The sequence below is a fragment of the Nerophis ophidion genome, linkage group LG09, assembly GCF_033978795.1.
Source record: "Nerophis ophidion isolate RoL-2023_Sa linkage group LG09, RoL_Noph_v1.0, whole genome shotgun sequence".
Taxonomy (NCBI): domain Eukaryota; kingdom Metazoa; phylum Chordata; class Actinopteri; order Syngnathiformes; family Syngnathidae; genus Nerophis; species Nerophis ophidion.
Genome location: NC_084619.1, coordinates 64,681,952 through 64,697,245, shown reverse-complemented (window position 1 = coordinate 64,697,245; position 15,294 = coordinate 64,681,952). Strand labels below are relative to the sequence as shown.

Below are 15,294 nucleotides of genomic sequence, written 5' to 3'. Positions count from 1 at the left end.
GCCTGCGCTGTTTATTTGCCCCCCCCCCCCCAGCATCCCCCAACCCCCCTTATTCCAACTCCCACTCCACCTCTAATTTGTGTTAAGGGGGAAGGAAGAAAAAAAAAGTAAGTGCTCAATGGTGTAGGAGGAGTGGAGATAAGCTCGAAGCAGTTAAGTATAATTAGCGAAAGTAATAGCTGGCAAATGGCAACAAGGCTAGGTTTTTATCTCCTGGAAAGATAGAGTTATCGTAATAAGCTGTAATGGCTGGCAAGGAATGCTCGGATTCGGCGCGAGCTTCCATTCGGCCTTGTAGACTTAACAAGGAACCATTTCCCTGAAATTTACTGCTCCGCTCAAACATTTCCCTATGTTTATATGTCAGCCCCAGCATGTGCCGAAGCCGCCTCCGTACGGACGGGAGTGCGCGCGGCGCCCACGCTTACCCTTTCCTGGAGAGTGACAGCCAAATACCACTTTTAGTATGCCAGCAAGACCGCAGTGCACAAACTGAAATCTAAGTACGGTTAAATATCTCAAATAAGGGTATTTTCTGTCTGATAAGACACTTCTTCTCAGATTTTATGTTTTTTGTGTCAACAACACCCGGAAACGCGGGCCTTGAGTTTGACACATGTGTCCTAATCGTAGCAATGGAAGGTATTTACGGAGAATAATTTCACCACAAGTAGTGTGTGTGTGACAATCATTGGTACTTTAACTTTTAACTAAAGAGCTGTACTATGCAATGCTATGTATCAACAACACCCAGAAACGCGGGCCTTGAGTTTGACACCTGTGTCCTAATAGTAGTAATGTAAGGTATTTACAGAGAATAATTTCGCCACACTTAGTGTGTGTGTGACAATCATTGGTACTTTAACTTTAACTTACCCCTTTCCTGGAGAGTGACAGCCAACTACCACTTTTAGTGCGCCAGCAAGACCGCACTGCACACACTGAAATCTAAGTGCAATTAAATATCTCAAATAAGGGTGAGAGTTGCTTATTTTCTGTCTGATAAGTTACTTCTTCTCAGATTTTATGTTTTTTTGTGTCAACAACACCCGGAAACACGGGCCTTGAGTTGGACACCTGTGTCCTAATAGTAGTAATGTAAGGTATTTACGGAGAATAATTTCGCCACACCTAGTGTGTGTGTGACAATCATTGGTACTTTAACTTTACCTTACCCCTCTCCTGGAGAGTGACAGCCAACTACCACTTCTAGTGCGCCGGCAAGACTGCACTGCACACACTGAAATCTAAGTACGATTAAATATCTCAAATAACAGTGAAAGTTGCTTATTTTCTGTCTGATAAGACATTTCTCCTCAGATTTTGTTTTTTGTGTGTCAACAACACCCGGAAACGCAGGCCTTGAGTTTGACACCTGTGTCCTAATAGTAGTAATGGAAGGTATTTAAGGAAAATAATTTCGTCACACGTAGTGTGTGTGTGACAATCATTGGTTCTTTAATATTTAACTGAAGAGCTCTACTATGCAAAGCCAAAGCCATGTATCAACAACACCCAGAAGCGCGAGCCTTGAGTTTGACACCTGTGTCCTAATAGTAGTAATGGAAGGTATTTACTGTGAATAATTTTGCCACACCTAGTGTGTGTGTGTGTGACAATCATTGGTACTTTAATTTTTAACTAAAGAGCTTTACTATGCAAAGCCAAAGCCATGTATCAACAACACCCAGAAACGCGGGCCTTGAGTTTGACACCTGTATCCTAATAGTGGTAATGGAAGGTATTTACAGAAAATAATTTCGCCACACCTAGTCTGTGTGTGACGATCATTGGTACTTAAATTTTTAATTAATGAGCTTTACCATGCAAAGCCAAAGCCATGTATGAACAACACCCAGAAACGCTTTTTTTTGTTTTAAGTCTTTGAGTCCTAAATAATCTCGGTAAGTTATTGGGGCGGTATAGCTCAGTTGGTAGAGCGGCCGTGCCAGCAACTTGAGGGTTCCAGGTTCGATCCCCGCTTCCGCCATCCTAGTTACTACCGTTGTGTCCTTGGGCAAGACACTTTACCCAGCCGAATGAGCTTTTCATGGAAGCTGCTTTTATACCCAATCATGTCTCCCACCTGTTCCCAATTAGCCCGCTCACCTGTGGGATTTTCGAAATAAGTGTCTGACGAGCATTCCTCAACTTCCTCTGACTTTTTTGCCACTTGTGCCAGCTTTCCCGAAAGCTGCACTACCACGAGCTAATGCGGCAAAATTCCGTTGTTATCTGTACTGTAAAGTTCAAATTCGAATAACAATAAAATTATGTCTAAGTGTGCGATTGGATGCGACGTGGAGGTGTCGGTTTCTTGAATTCGAATGACAACAAAAAGGAAGTCTACATTTAAAACACCCCTAATTTTTGTGGGGGTTTTTCCCCCCCTTGTTTTTAAACACTGACTTTTGGCAGTGCGGGACCAATTGGATGCGACGTGGAGGTGTCGGTTTCTTGAATTCAAATGACAATAAAAAGGAAGTCTACGTCCAAAACACAATTAATTTTTGTGGGTTTTTTCCCCCCCTTGTTTTTGAACACTGACTTTTGGTCGTCTAAAATACCCCTATTTTTTGTGTTTCCCCCCCCCCTGTTTTTGAACACTGACTTTTTGCAGTGCAGGAGCAATTGGATGCGACGTGGAGGTGTCGGTTTCTTGAATTCGAATGACAATAAAATACAAGTCTACGTCTAAAACACCCTAATTTTTGTGGGTTTTTTGCCACCCTTGTTTTTGAACACTGACTTTTGGCAGTGCGGGAGCAATTGGATGCGACGTGGAGGTGTCGGTTTCTTGAATTCGAATGACAATAAAATACAAGTCTACGTCTAAAACACCCCTAATTTTTGTGGGTTTTTTCCCACCCTTGTTTTTGAACACTGACTTTTGGCAGTGCGGGAGCAATTGGATGCGACGTGGAGGTGTCGGTTTCTGGAATTCAAATGACAGTAAAAAGGAAGTCTACGTCTAAAACACCCCTAATTTTTGTGGGGTTTTTTCCCCCCTTGTTTTTGAACACTGACTTTTTGCAGTGCAGGAGCAATCGGATGCGACGTGGAGGTGTCGGTTTCTTGAATTCGAATGACAATAAAATACAAGTCTACGTCTAAAACACCCCTAATTTTTGTGGGTTTTTTCCCACCCTTGTTTTTGAACACTGACTTTTGGCAGTGCGGGAGCAATTGGATGCGACGTGGAGGTGTCGGTTTCTGGAATTCAAATGACAGTAAAAAGGAAGTCTACGTCTAAAACACCCCTAATTTTTGTGGGGTTTTTTCCCCTTTCTTTTTTGAACACTGACTTGTGGTAGTGCGGGAGCAATTCGATGCGAAATGAAGGTGTCGGTTTCTTAAACTGGAATGACAATAAAAAGGAAGTCTACATCTAAAATACCCCTAATTTTTGTGTTGGGTTTTTTTCCCCCTTGTTTTTGAACACTGACTTTTGGCAGTGCGGGAGCAATTGGATGCGACGTGGAGGTGTCGGTTTCTTGAATTCGAATGACAATAAAATACAAGTCTATGTCTAAAACACCCCTAATTTTTGTGTTTTTTTCCCCCCTTGTTTTTGAACACTGACTTTTGGCAGTGCGGGACCAATTGGATGCGACGTGGAGGTGTCGGTTTCTTGAATTCAAATGACAATAAAAAGGAAGTCTACGTCCAAAACACAATTAATTTTTGTGGGTTTTTTCCCCCCCTTGTTTTTGAACACTGACTTTTGGTCGTCTAAAATACCCCTATTTTTTGTGTTTTTCCCCCCCCCTGTTTTTGAACACTGACTTTTTGCAGTGCAGGAGCAATTGGATGCGACGTGGAGGTGTCGGTTTCTTGAATTCGAATGACAATAAAATACAAGTCTACGTCTAAAACACCCCTAATTTTTGTGGGTTTTTTCCCACCCTTGTTTTTGAACACTGACTTTTGGCAGTGCGGGAGCAATTGGATGCGACGTGGAGGTGTCGGTTTCTGGAATTCAAATGACAGTAAAAAGGAAGTCTACGTCTAAAACACCCCTAATTTTTGTGGGGTTTTTTCCCCCCTTGTTTTTTCAACACTGACTTTTGGTAGTGCGGGACCAATTGGATGCGACGTGGAGGTGTCGGTTTCTTGAATTCAAATGACAATAAAAAGGAAGTCTACGTCTAAAACACCCCTAATTTTTGTGGGGGTTTCCCCCCCTCGTTTTTAGACACTGACTTTTGGTAGTGCGGGAGCAATTGTATGCGACGTGGAGGTGTCGGTTTCTTGAATTGGAATGACAATAAAAAGGAAGTCTACGTCTAAAATACCCCTAATTTTTGTGTTTTTTTTTCCCCCCTTGTTTTTGAACACTGACTTTTTGCAGTGCGGGAAGTGCGCATTCCGGTCTGAGGAATTCCACTGGAGCCCGGCCACCGGGCGCGGGATTTAAAACAAAAAAAAAAAAAAAAAAATTGGAACCGATACGGTCGCAGCTGCGCACCGAGTCATACATTCCATCTCCCCAAATTCTGAAACTCGATCACTCGGTCAGGAAAAACAGCATTCCTAAAAGGCGCCATCATTGGGAACGCCGCCTTTTTCTTTTAAAAATCGCAACGACGAAATCTCAACGTGTCGCCCCCGAAAAAAGGAGAATCCTATTAGTCCGTAGCGTCCCCTCTTCATCGGCTATTCAAACGCGGACCCCGCGTCTCTTTTTTCTCTCTAATTATCGGCGAGGTCAGTAAGCAAAATGGGGAAGAAGCCGGGGGGGATCGATACAAATTATCCCTGAGCAAAGCGGTGCTGACAGCTTGAATTGCAGCATATGTTTACCCAAAATCAGGCAATTTATCTTAATATCAGGCCGGTAATGCAGCAGGGGTCAGAGGTCACGCAATCTCTCCACCTCATAATTACCCCACCTCTAAAACAGGAAAGTGGTATTGATTGGCCGCGGGCCGGGAAGCGGGCGTGACTGGAACGTGCCAGCAAAACACCACACACACACACACACACACACACACCGCCACCACCCGTATCATAGCTCCCCGCCCCCCTCCACCCCCACCCCTCTTTGGCTAGACTCCCCACCCAAGCTGGGATTTATGGGATGTCTGTGGAGGGTTTCATGTTTCCATGCAGAAAGACGGGGGGGGGCATCCACACCCTTAGCCCCCACCCCCTTTTGTGTGGCCACGTTATGAAAACAAAGCTGATTTCGTCATCCGGCGCCAACGCCAGGCTTAGAAATCTGGACAATCGGCAACCTGAGAGAGCATGAGGAAATTGAGGTGGGGGGTGTGTAATGTAGCGTCCTGAAAGAGTTAGTGCTGCAAGGGGGTTTATTTTTTGTTACGGTGCGGATGTTCTGCCGAAATGTGTTTGTCATTCTTGTTTGGTGTGGCACATATTTGTAACAGTGTTAAAGTCGTTTATACGGCCACCCTCAGCGTGACCTGTATGGCTGTTGACCAAGTATGCTTGGGATTCACTTGTGTGTGTGAAAAGACGCAGATGTCACGTGACTGGGCCGTGCCTTTATGGTTTATCGGCGCTCTGTACTTCTCCCTACGTGCGTACAGCGGCGTTTTAAAAAATCATACATTTTACTTTTTGAAACCCATAATTTCCGATTTTACATTTTAAAGCATTTATCGGGCCGATAATATCGGCAGTCCGATATTATCTCCGCCGAGGCCGAAACAATGCCAATTTAAAAATGTTAACGCTATTAAGATTAGCGTTAACATCATCCGGCGCCAACGCCGGACAATCGGCAACCTGAGAGAGCATGAGGAAATTGAACTGGGGGGGTAGGGGTTAGCGGGGGGTGTATATTGTAGCGTCCTAAAAGAGTTAGTGCTGCAAGGGGGATTTTCTGTTGTGTTTATTTTTTGTTACGGTGTGGATGTTCTGCCGAAATGTGTTTGTCATTCTTGTTTAGTGTGGCACATATTTGTAACAGTGTTAAAGTTGTTTATACGGCCACCCTCAGCGTGACCTGTATGGCTGTTGACCAAGTGTGCCTGGCATTCACTTGTGTGTGTGAAAAGCCGCACATGTCACGTGACTGGGCCGTGCCTTTATGGTTTATCGGCGCTCCGTACTTCTCCCTACGTGCGTACAGCGGCGTTTTAAGAAGTCATACATTTTACTTTTTGAAACCGATAATTTCAGATTTTAGATTTTAAAGCATTTATCGAGCCGATAATATCGGCAGTCCGCTATTATCTCCGCCGAGGCCGAAACAATGCCAATTTAAAGATTTTAAAGCTATTAAGATTAGCGCTTTTATCCACTGAGAAATGAAGCAAAGAAGAACCCATAAATCACCTGCACTATTTTGTAGCCGTAGGATTCAAAGCGTAGGGAAAAAAGTGTCTGCTAACAGTCTGGAAAAAAACGTCAGTCCATTATATTTGTATTTTTAATTTTTTTTTGCCATTTTAACCATAAAAAAGGGCAGATTTTGTTTATCTCCGCCGAGGCCGAAACAATGCCAATTTAAAAATGTTAACACTATTAAGATTAGCGCTTTTATCCACCGAGAAATGAAGTAAGGAAGAACCCATAAATCCCCCGCACTATTTTGTAGCCGCAGGATTCAAAGCGTAGGGAAAAAAGTGGCTGCTAACAGTCTGGAAAAAAACGTCAGTCCATTATATTTGTATTTCTAAGTTTTTTTTGCCATATTAACCATAAAAAAGGGCAGATTTTTTTATCTCCGCCGAGGCCGAAACAATGCCAATTTAAAAATGTTAACGCTATTAAGATTAGCGCTTTTATCCACCGAGAAATGAAGCAAGGAAGAACCCATAAATCCCCGCACTATTTTGTAGCCGCAGGATTCAAAACGTAGGGAAAAAAGTGGCTGCTATCATTCAGGAAAAATACGTCAGTCCATTATATTTGTATTTTTAAGTTTTTTTGGGGGGGCATTTTAACCATAAAAAAGGGCAGATTTTTTATTTATAAATGAATATGCTTTATCCACCGAGATATTAAGCAGAGAAAAATTCATAAATTATTTGCAATTAATCTGTGATAGTTAATTAATTGGCGCAGACCTCAGCCAAGGCCAGACTTTTTATTTATTTATAATTTTAAATATTAAAGCTATTAAGACTAGATCTACGGAAAAATTAAGCAAAGAAGAATGCATAAATTACCCGCACTGTTTTGTAGCCGCATGATTCAAAGCGTAGGGAGAAAAAGTGGCTGCTAACAGTCCGGCAACATACTTTATATTCCATTATATTTGTGTTTTTAAGTAAAAAATAAAAGAAAAAGAAAAAGAAAAAGTTCTGACTTTTTTATTTATAATTCAAAAATGTTAACGCTATTAAGATTAGATCCACCGAGAAATTAAGCAAAGAAGAATCCATAAATTACCCGCAATTAATCGGCGGTGTTAATTAATCGGCGCGGACCTCCGCCAAGGCCAAACAATGCTAATTTAAAAATGATAACGCTATTAAGATTAACGCTTTTATCCACCGAGAAATTAAATAAATTAGCCGCACTGTTTTGTAGCCGCAGGATTCAAAGCGTAGGAAAAAAGTGGCTGTTAATAGTCTGGAAAACTAAGTTTGTCCATTATTTATATTTTTAAGTTAATTTTGCCATTTTAACCATAAATTAAAAAAATAACTTTTTTAATGCTATTAAGACTAGATCCACTGAGATATGAAGCAAAGAAGAATCTTTAAATTACCCGCAATTAATCGGCGGCGTTAATTAACTGGCACAGACCTCCACCAAGGCCGAACAATGCTAATTTAAAAATGTTAATGCTATTAAGATTAACGCTTTTATCCACCGAGAAATTAAATAAATTAGCCGCACTGTTTTGTAGCCGCAGGATTCAAAGCGTAGGAAAAAAGTGGCTGCTAATAGTCTGGAAAACTAAGTTTGTCCATTATTTGTATTTTTAAGTTAATTTTGCCATTTTAACCATAAATAAAAAACTGACTTCTTTTCAAATTTATAATTTAAAAATGTTAAAGCTATTAAGATCAGATCCACCGAGAAATTAAGCAAAGAAGAATCCATAAATTACCCGCAATTAATCGGCGGTGTTAATTAATCGGCGCGGACCTCCGCCAAGGCCGAACAACGCTAATTTAAAAATGTTAACGCTATTAAGATTAACGCTTTTATCCACCGAGAAATTAAATAAATTAGCCGCACTGTTTTGTAGCCGCAGGATTCAAGCGTGGGGAAAAAAAGTGTCTGCTAACAGTCCGGCAACATACGTTAGTCCATTATATTTGTATTTTTAAGTAAATAAATAAAATAAAAAACAAAATAAAATAAAAAAGGTCTGACTTTTTTTTATTTATAATTAAAAAATGTTAACGCTATTAAGATTAGATCCACCGAGAAATTAAGCAAAGAAGAATCCATAAATTAATCGGCACAGACCTCCACCAAGGCCGAACAATGCTAATTTAAAAATGTTAACGCTATTAAAATTAACGCTTTTATCCACCGAGAAATTAAATAAATTAGCCGCACTGTTTTGTAGCCGCAGAATTCAAAGCGTAGGAAAAAGGTGTCTGTTAATAGTCTGGAAAACTAAGTTTGTCCATTATTTGTATTTTTAAGTTAATTTTGCCATTTTAACCATAAATTAAAAAATGAATTTTTTAATGCTATTAAGACTAGATCCACTGAGAAATGAAGCAAAGAAGAACCCATAAATCCCCCGCACTGTTTTGTAGCCGCAGGATTCAAAGCGTGGGGGGAAAAAAATGTGGCTGCTAACAGTCTTTCAATTCATTAGTCCATTAATTAAGAATGGAAGGAAAAGTGGGGAAATCCACTTGGATATTTAACGCAGTTGCCTTCTCAGCTGAGTGGAAAAGGCTTACGTGGTTTAAAGTGTAAAAGGGAAACAGACTTCCTGGAGGAAGCTGTCAATGTGTGCGGTCGTGAAAAGTAAGCAGAGAAGCCCAAATCGTTGAGGGAGATGAAAGAAAATCTTTGGGCATTTCTTCCCCATCGCCGCCTATAAGTGCTCAGTATATATCATCAGCAGCTCTTACAGGATTATTGACATTGTCTGCGCTGCCGTACATGCCGCGACTACAAAACCGTCAACTCGTCAACTGACAGCGCCGTTTAGCGCCCGCGCGAGTCTCCGTCAGCTGTCACCGCCATTTGCATGAAATCAATAGCAGATGGCCGCCCGTGTCCCCAATTTCATTACGTTGTTCCAAAGATCATCTCCGTGATAGATGAGAGAGAGCGCCGCCTCGTCAGCGCCGGCGCGGGAAAGCCGTGTTTTCATTGCACACGTGTAAGCGCTCAACGCGTTCCTGCAGGAGGCTCTTCCACGCCGCGATACGGGCCGTGGTTATCACTGGCAAAGGCACGCCCAGAGTCCCTCTCCTCGCCCCGCGTTCCCAGCATGCTCGGCGGCTGGCGCGGGCGGCGGACAGGAGAGCGTGATGTATCGCCCTGAGAGCGCCCGCTGACAGCCTCTGATGATGGATGGCCTGATTATGGAGTGCTTTTTTTACACATACACAATTTACATGGCGGGGCCTGGCGGGGGTATGCACATTGGCGGGCAGGTGCGTTGGGGGGGGACTTAATGGGGGGCGGGACAATAACAAAGGAAAGGAGGGCAAATTCCTCGCCGCAGCCTCGTCATGTACGATCAATACGGCGGATCAGTCCTTTATTTGGGAGGAGACGGCGTTGGTCCACTTTGAGGGGCGGGGCTTGTGGCGTTTTCTTGGCTTTGGGGGGGCGGGATTCATGATGACGACCTGTCAGATTACATTTGCGGTTACTTTAACATGTGAGGGTTTAATTAGTATGAATTGTTTTAGTTGTATTGTAAAACCTACATACATTGCTTAAACATGTGACGGTTTAGTTAATATGACTTGTTTTAGTTGTACTGTAAAACTACAAACATTGCTTAAAACGTGACGGTTCAGTTTGCATAAATTGTTTTAGTAGTATTGTAAAACCTTCAAACATTGCTTAGGCATGTGACGGTTTAGTTGGTATGACTTGTTTTAGTTATATTGTAAAACATTCAAACAGTGCTTAGACATGTGACAGTTTAGTTAGTATGACTTGTTTTAGTTATATTGTAAAACCTACAAACAGTGCTTAAACGTGTGATGGTTTAGCTATATTAATTGTTTTAGTTATATTGTAAAACCTTCAAACAGTGCTTAAACATGTGACGGTTTAGTTAATATGACTTGTTTTAGTTGTATTGTAAAACTACAAACATTGCTTAAAACGTGACGTTTCAGTTTGTATAAATTGTCTTAGTTGTATTGTAAAACCTACAAACATTGCTTACACATGTGACAGTTTAGCTGGTATGACTTGTTTTAGTTGTATTGTAAAACCTACAAACAGTGCTTAAACGTGTGATGGTTTAGTTATAGTAATTGTTTTAGTTATATTGTAAAACCTTCAAACAGTGCTTAAACATGTGAGGTTTAGTTGATATGACATGTTTTATTTTAAAACCTACAAACAGTGCTTGAATATGTGATGGTTTAGTTGGTATGACTTGTTTTAGTTGTATTGTAAAACCTACAAACATTGCTTAAACGTGTGACGGTTTAGCGGGTATGAATTGTTTTAGTTGTATTGTAAAACCTACAAACACTGCTTAAATATGTGATGGTTCAGTTAGTATAAATTGTTTTAGTGGTATTATAAAACCTACAAACACTGCTTAAATATGTGATGGATCAGTTAATATAAATTGTTTTAGTGGTATTATAAAACCTACAAACAGTGCTTAAATATGTGATGGTTTAGTTGCTTTGACTTGTATTAGTTATATTGTAAAACCTACATACATTGCTTAAACATGTGAGGGTTTAGTTAATATGACTTGTTTTAGTTGTATTGTAAAACTACAAACATTGCTTAAAACGTGACGGTTCAGTTAGCATAAATTGTTTTAGTTGTATTGTAAAACCTTCAAACATTGCTTAGGCATGTGACGGTTTAGTTGGTATGACTTGTTTTAGTTATATTGTAAAACATTCAAACAGTGCTTAGACACGTGACAGTTTAGTTAGTATGACTTATTTTAGTTATATTGTAAAACCTACAAACAGTGCATAAACATGTGATGTTTAGTTGTAATTAATTGTTTTAGTTATATTGTAAAACTTACAAACATTGCTTAAACGTGTGATGGTTTAGCTGGTATGAATTGTTTTAGTTGTATTGTAAAACCTACAACACTGCTTAAATATGTGATTGTTTAGTTGGTATGAATTGTTTTAGTTATATTGTAAAACCTACATACATTGCTTAAACATGTGACGGTTTAGTTAATATGACTTGTTTTAGTTGTATTGTAAAACTACAAACATCGCTTAAACATGTGAGGGTTTAGTTAGTATGAATTGTTTTAGTTGTATTGTAAAACCTACAAACACTGCTTGAATATGTGATGGTTTAGTTGGTATGAATTGTTTTAGTTGTATTGTAAAACCTACAAACACTGCTTCAATATGTGATGGTTTAGTTGGTATGAATTGTTTTAGTTGTATTGTAAAACCTACAAACAGTACTTAAATATGTGATGGCTTAGTTGGTATGAATTATTTTAGTTGTATTTTAAAACTACAAACATTGCTTAAACATGTGAGGGTTTAGTTAGTATGAATTGTTTTAGATATATTGTAAAACCTACAAACATGGCTTCAATATGTGATGGTTTAATTGGTATGAATTGTTTTAGTTATATTGTAAAACTAAAAACATTGCTTAAACGTGACGGTTTAGTTGGTATGACAATTTTTTTGTTATATTGTAAAACCTACAAACAGTGCTTGAATATGTGATGGTTTAGTTGGTATAACTTGTTTTAGTTATATTGTAAAACCGACAAACAGTGCTTAAATATGTGACTGTTTAGTTGGTATGAATTGTTTTAGTTGTATTGTAAAACTTGCTTGGAGAAGATCAATGAAGAATCCATACGAGTAGGAACGTTATGGATGATTGGTAAATGGAACAGCACTTGTACTTTTGGTTCAAGGCACTAAAGAGAAGGAAATACTGCAGATGTCCGAACTGGACATTGGACAATACATATACAATATACAATACAATTCTCTTCTAACATGTTCTATCTACACTTCTGTTAAAATGTAATAATCCCTTATTCTTCTCTTCTTTGATACTTTACATTAGTTTTGGATGATACCACACATTTAGGTATCGATCCGATACCAAGTAGTTACAGGATCATACATTGGTCATAATCAAAGTCCTCGTGTGTCCAGGAACATATTTACTGAGTTTATTAACATAATGTATAGTTTTAGAAAAAGAAAGAACATGTTGTGACACCAAAATATATCGATGTAAGCAGAGTAGTATCGACCAGATACGCTATTGTACTTGGTATCATTACAGTGGATTTCAGGTGTAGATCCACCCATGGCGTTTGTTTACATTGTGACGCCGGTGAGCTATTGTATCCTCCTACGGTGTGTAGTGAAGCGTGTTTAGCTATTCCTTATCCTCCAGTGATAATGCTATTTGTAAGAATTGTACTTTATTTGTTGCCATGTAGACTAGGAACAGAGATTTAGAAGTACTTAAAACACTGCCGACTGCGGATGGACACTAACTCCTACCTCTTCCCGAGGGTGTTTCAGTGTTATAACTTCACCTTTATTGTCAGTTTTTATGCCAAAATTTGCCCGTTGTCCCTTTTCTGTCCACACACTGTGTCTGCTCCTATGTACTCTGTGTGTGTGCGCTGCCGAACATGCTCCTCCTCTCCTAAAACCCGCAATGTCTTGACGTAACGACGATGCAGGGCCAGGGTGGTGGGGTATTTTTTTTAGAGGCGGTATAGTACCGAATGTAATTCATTAGTATCGCGGTACTATACTATAACCCAGGGGTCACCAACCTTTTTGAAACCAAGAGCTACTTCTTGGGTACTGATTAATGCGAAGGGCTACCAGTTTGATACACACTTAAAAAATTGCCAGAAATAGCCAATTTGCTCAATTTACCTTTAATATATAAATCTATATACCGGTATGTATATATATATAAAAAAAAAAAATTGTAGAGAATAAATGATGAAAAAAACACTTAATTGAACGGTTTAGAAGAGGAGAAAACAGGAAAAAAATGAAAATTTAATTTTGAAACATAGTTTACCTTCAATTTCGACTCTTTAAAATTCAAAATTCAACCGAAAAAAAGAAGAGAAAAACTAGCTAATTACAATAATTTTGAAATTTTTTTAAAATGAATTAATGGAACATCATTAGTAATTTTTCCTGATTAAGATTAATTTTAGAATTTTGATGACAAATTTTAAATAGGTTAAGATCCAATCTTCATTTTGTTAGAATATATAACAAATTGGACCAAGCTATATTTCTAACAAAGACAAATCATTATTTCTTCTAGATTGTCCAGAACAAAAATGTTAAAATAAATTCAAAAGACTTTGAAATAAGATTTAAATTTGATTCTAAAGATTTTCTAGATTTGCCAGAATATTTTTTTTAAATTTTAATCATAATAAGTTTGAAGAAATATTTCACAAATATTCTTCGTCGAAAAAACAGAAGCTAAAATGAAGAATTAAATTAAAATTTATTTATTATTCTTTACAATAAAAAAAATAAATGTACTTGAACATTGATTTAAATTGTCAGGAAAGAAGAGGAAGAAATTTAAAAGGTAAAAAGTTATATGTGTTTAAAAATCCTAAAATCATTTTTAAGGTCGTATTTTTTCTCCAAAATTGTCTTTCTGAAAGTTATAAGAAGCAAAGTAAAAAAAATAAACAAATTTATTTAAACAAGTGAAGACCAAGTCTTTAAAATATTTTCTTGGATTTTCAAATTCTATTTGAGTTTTGTCTCTCTTAGAATTAAAAATGCCCAGCAAAAGCGAGACCAGCTTGCTAGTAAATAAATACAATTTAAAAACCAGAGGCAGCTCACTGGTAAGTGCTGCTATTTGAGCTATTTTTAGAACAGGCCAGCGGGCGACTCATCTGGTCCTTACGGGCGACCTGGTGCCCGCGGGCACCGCGTTGGTGACCCCTGACACCAAAATGCGTCCGTTGTCCCTTTTCTGCCTACACACTGTGTCTGCCTGAAGTACTCTGTGTGTGTGCACTGCCGAACATGCTCCACCGCTCCTAAAACCAGCATTGTCTTGACGTGACGACGATGCGGAGCCTTGGTGGTAGGGTATTTTTTTTTTAGAGGTGGTATAGTACCGGATATAATTCATTAGTATCACAGTACTATACTGGTACCCTAGCTTGCAATAGCCAATCAATCAATCAATGGTTATTTGTATAGCCCTAAATCCCTAGTGTCTCAAAGGGCTGCACAAACCACATAGAGCCATCAAAAGGGCAAGGAAAACTCACACCCAGTGGGACGTCGGTGACAATGATGACTATGAGAAACCTTGGAGAGGACCGCATATGTGGGCAACCCCCCCCTCTAGGGGAACTAAACTGAGCAATGGATGTCCAGCGGGTCTAAGTCCAAGTTCCTTGACAGGAGCACTGAAGTGTTTTAGGATTTGGGTTGTGACATTGATTTGATTATTGAATTTTGTTCATTTTTTGACTAATATTCTACGTTTAATCAATGTCCACTTGTGGCGTTGATTTGACCATTGAAATTTGGTCATTTCCCAACCCATATTTTACAACACAAATACAACGTTGAAACAACATACTTTTTCACAACATTTAATCAATGTTGGGTTGTGACGTTGATTTGACCATTGAAATTTGGTCATTTTTCAACCAATATTCTACAACACAAATACAACGAAACAACAACATTCGTTGTTTGACAACGTTTAATCACACTGTGTCTGCTCGTAAGTACTCCGTTTGTGTGCACTGCCGAACATGCTCCACCGCTCCCAAAACCAGCAATGTCTTGACGTGATGACGATGCGGAGCCTTGGTGGTGGGGTATTTTTTTTTTTAGAGGCGGTATAGTACCGAATATAATTTATTAGTATCACAGTACGATACTGGTACCCTAGCTTGCAATAGTCAATCAATCAATCAATCAATGATTATTTATATAGCCCTAAATCACTAGTGTCTTAAAGGGCTCCACAAACCACATAGAGCCCACATAAGGGCAAGGAAAACTCACACCCAGTGGGACGTCGGTGACAATGATGACTATGAGAAACCTTGGAGAGGACCGCATATGTGGGCAACCCCCCCCCCCCCTTTAGGGGAACTGAAAGCAATGGATGTCGAGCGGGTCTAAGTCCAAGTTCCTAGACAGGAGCACTGAAGTGTTTTAGGGAATT

At 39.3% G+C, this 15,294-nt stretch overlaps 1 protein-coding gene across 5 annotated transcripts in view; it reads left to right on the top strand.

The window, feature by feature from the left end:
- The window catches only part of ebf3b (EBF transcription factor 3b), a 275,369-nt gene that overhangs the window by 216,438 nt on the left and 43,637 nt on the right, over positions 1 to 15,294 (top strand). The window lies entirely within an intron of this gene.